General features: G+C 42.2%; 1 pseudogene; it reads right to left on the bottom strand.

The window, feature by feature from the left end:
* Positions 1-1,135: 1,135 nt before the first annotated feature.
* LOC147637085 (uncharacterized) lies at positions 1,136-3,160 on the bottom strand (annotated as a pseudogene).
* Between the last annotated feature and the right edge of the window lie 1,331 nt (positions 3,161-4,491).

The following is a 4,491-nucleotide window of genomic DNA, read 5'->3' as shown; positions in this document are numbered from 1 at the left end:
GACTCTTCCAACACCCCCCTGATGTCAAACTCGGCTCCACAACAATCATGAACAGAGGCTACAACAGATTGATGGCTTGGCTCAGAGGCACAACAGCAGCTTAGGCTGAGAGAGGCGATGGAGGCTTGGTCATCATGGCTGCAGATGCTTGGCTCAGAGGCCATGGTGGCGAGCTTGGGCGCAGAGGCTTTTTACTATGAGTTTGGCTTGGCTTAGCCTAGCAGCGTGTACACACGAGCGGGAGCAAGGCAAATCAGGGCACACACAGGCGAGAGCAAGGCAAGGCAAGAAAGAGCACCAGCTCTGATACCATGTTGTAAAGGAGATCCCAGGTGTAGAATAGATAGAGATGGCCACTGCCGGCCCCCCCCCCCTTCCTCAAATCCCGTGTGAACCACAAAGGTTTGTGGAGGGATGGAAGGGGCCAAGCGCTAATTGCCCCTTTATTCTATGGTCAAGGACCCTTAGCTTAGGTATATGGGATAAACCATTTTCACGTGCCAACTGGTGATGACAACTCTTCCAACAGGTAGAGACCCCCAAGAAATTCCATACGGCATTCTAAAGTTAAGGAAAAACATGCTACATATGACAAAAAACCAAAGAAACTTGAAACTGCAAAGATTTTGGGATAAGAAAAAACATAAATGATGTAGAGTCATAATCTAGACTGCGGACTTTATATTACATGTATGATCAATGGTGTAACATGTTACATAAGTAGGGAGCGTGGAGTGGGCAAATAAATGCCAAAATCTGTCACCTATAGGTTATGGACAAACACGAGGAGGTCCAAGCCTCAAGAAACTAAATATAACATGAGCGGAAGCAAGCAGCATGATCAATGGGCTCCTCATCCTCATCATCTGCAAACTCCTCCTCCTCCTCATCATCAAACTCATAAGCCTCGGTAGCAACTGAGCATGATGTCCCAACAAGGCTAGAGGATGGCTAGCCATTTGTAGAGGGTGGAGCAATCGAAAGAGGCTCCAAAGCCTCATCTGCCTCTGCAATAGCCTCTTGCAAATCTTGCAAGGCAATCAAGCGCTTCTCTTTCTTTGTTAAGCGTGATCTCCATTCTCTCATAGCCACTTTCTTTGATCTTAGAGATGAGCCTCAAGTTTGTGTGTATGAAAACAAGCTTCTCCCTATGAGAAGGGAGAAACATGTTTCTTCTCTTAGTATGAATGAGAGAAAATGTGCTCCAATTTCTTTCACATGGGAAGGCACATGTGCCTTGAGAAAGCACCCTAAGTGCAAGAGCTTGTAATTTGGGTGTGCAAGCCCCAAATATCTCTCACCATTTCACACCCTTTTGCATTCTTTTCTCATCTTTTGCAATGGGACGAGCAAATGTGCCACTTTCTCGCTTATACTTGTCCATCTCATCAATGAGATCTTCTTGCAAGGCCAAATCACCCTTAGTGTATTTCTCCAACAATGTCATCCATCCATCATGCACCTCTCAGTCACTATCTTGCTCTTTTCCTTTCCATACAGGGTGCAAGATATAGCCCACAACATGCAATGGTGTGTGCATCATTTTCCATCTACCAATGCATAGGTCTTCGATCTCTTTTATCTTATTGGCCTCAATGCCTTGCATGTTTTGCACTTGCTCTACCATACGATCTATAAGCTCATACATGAGGCCCATGGTGGCTCCTTCCCTATCAACCAAGCGGAGAATCTTCAAAATGGGAGCGCATATCTTGACGATGGTTCTTGCCTCTTTTGCCAAAAAGATATAGAGAACACAATGTCTGACACCTCAATTGCTTGAGGGGTCTTTGATGCCTTCATTTTTACAAATTTATCATCAATCATCAACTTGCGCACACCCTGCATACATCTCTCATCCAAGAGAGTAACTAGCATAATAAAAAAGTATGCAAACTGAGTTGCAGAAGGCTTCACCAAGTCCTTCTTGCTGAGTTTTCTAAACGATGGCAACAATGTGGACTTCCTTGTGACAAATGTGACAACTTGAGTTGCTTGGTTTAGCACTTTTGCAACCCAAGAAATTTGCCAATTTCCTCAAACAAGAGATCCAACCAATGGCATGCACATCTAGTGTAGAAAATGGTCGGCCACTCCTGTTCAACCAATTCCCTAGCTCGAACGTAATTTAATGCATTATCCATGTATACTTGCACAACATTTGTTGGGCCAACCTCAATGATAATCTGCTTTAAATGCTAGAAACTAAACTCCCCTGACTTGAACTCGCTATGTGTCCACAGATTTCAAGAATACAATGCCATGAATGGAGCATGCAAGAAAATTTATGATAGGCCTACGCCTATTGTCTGACCATCCATTAGAAACAATGGTGCATCCATATTTTTTCAATTTCTCCTGCAAACCCATTAACTCATGATCAATGCATTTGACCTCATCCACTAACTCAGTGGTGCACAAGCAATGGTGAGATGGAGACACATAAGAAGGACCAGCACGTTCAATTTCTCCTGCAAACCCATTAACTCATGATCAATGCATTTGACCTCATCCACTAACTCAGTGGTGCGCAAGCAATGGTACGATGGAGGCACATAAGAAGGACCAGCACGTTCAATTGCCTTCACCATCTCCAAAAAGTAAGGTCTCCTCACTTTCCAATGGGGAATGTCCTCCATATAAAAGAATATGTGCACTGCAATGGTTGCTTGCTTTCGTGCTTGTACATTCCACGCATTTGCCAAATCCCTCTTCCCTTTAGACATCTTTCTCTTCTTACATGATGACCCAACATTTGCACTACCCCTGACTTGTGTACTTCCCTATGTGCCCATTGATGCAAACCCTACACCTTGAGAGACATCTCCACCCAAATCATCCACCAAAGCATCAACAAAGCCTCTCGACCATGAACACTGCTACGACTATCTGCATGCGACCTCCTGCAAACATCTTCAACCTCTTCTGATACATTTGCGCAAGGTCCCACACCATGGCCAACCAAGCCTAACATGTGTGCCCGAATGCGTAGCGGGCCTCCATCCCATTGATGAGGGCAATAATTACATTTACAAGTAAATTGCCCTTTCCCAAGGACCCTCACTTGGGTCACATATTGCCACTCGAGACGCTTGGATCGGCCCATCTGTAAAAAGGGCAATTTAGACAGAACTTCGTCAGAGATTGAAGAGACCGACATTGGGCACAAAATTGAACAAACTTGAGTGACGAGTCTTGAAGTATGAAGAGGGCTCAGGGGAAGGCACACGTGACACAAATTTGAAACTTGAAACTTTCAAGTTTCAACTCAAGCGACGATCCGCATATACTAATGATATGAGAAATTATGTTGCCTCAAGCGACAAATTGATATGAAGTAGAAGTATGTTGCCTCAAGCGGTGATTTGCACAAACTGTTCAAGTGTTACCTCAAGCACTGAATCTACACCATAGTCAGGATTGTGTGTTGCCTCATGCGATGAATCTACACACCATATATCACCTCATGGAGTAAACAACTATGAATAAAATCAATACAAGTGATTAGGATATGCAGCAATCAGGGTAGGGTAAACAGCTAGTGATGCCTTAGATAACTAACACTGACTCATGCATCCATTGTGATTGTTCAACAACTGAGTGATTCTTGTACTTTGACAAAATATTGATGGGGCAAACATGTCTTAAGTGCTGGTCTAATCATGGTCAGTGATTGTTTTTGGAATTAAAAGTTTGGAGTCTTTCTCAAGAAGAGGAGGATCATCTATAATAGGTGAAGTAGGAGAGGTATTCGGGACACACAATAAACTAAAGTGGAAGGAATTGTGTGTGCACCAATGGAAGGGTAGGTCTAATCTAAAGGCATTATCATTGATCTTATGTACTATCTTGAAAAGCCCATAAAAGCATGTAGCAAGCTTGACTTTGGCGTGTTATTTAACATTCTTTAGGCTATGTTTTTCAACTCTTAAATAGGAAAAAATCATTCTTCTTAAATTGCATTGGTTGATGTGTTTTATTGGCTTGCTTTGTGTATCTTTCTTGATCCCTTTCAAAACCGATAGAAAAAATCATTCTTCTTAAATTGCATTGGTTGATGTTTTTTATTGGCTTACTTTGTGTATCTTTCTTGATCTCTTTGAAAACCAATAGTTACTTCATTAAGTATTTGTGTGTGGTTTTGAGCCACCAATTCTAGAGGTATGGATAGGAAAGTTCTTAACATAGGCAATCTCAAATGGAGCCTTGTTTGTGGCCGAATGAGTGTTTTTGTAAGCAAATTGTAAAATATGTAAATGCTCATCCCAATTTAAAGGTTTGTATATGGTGTAAGATCGTAAAAGGTCCATGCTAGTGCTATTGGTAGCCTCTATTTGGCCATTGGTCTTAGGGGAAAATGCAGAATGAAAGACCGTTTTACCACCAAGATTTGAAAATAATGCTACCCAAAAGTGTTTACAAAAGCAAGAGTCTATCAAAAATGATAACTTTTGGTAAGCCATGGTGAGTGAAAATAGTTTTTATAAACAA

The sequence above is a fragment of the Cibotium barometz genome, chromosome 7 (genome assembly GCF_041138505.1).
Source record: "Cibotium barometz isolate CiBa-2024 chromosome 7, ASM4113850v1, whole genome shotgun sequence".
Lineage (NCBI taxonomy): Eukaryota > Viridiplantae > Streptophyta > Polypodiopsida > Cyatheales > Cibotiaceae > Cibotium > Cibotium barometz.
Note: the sequence above shows the minus strand (reverse complement) of the source record. Positions and strands in the feature narration are given on the sequence as shown.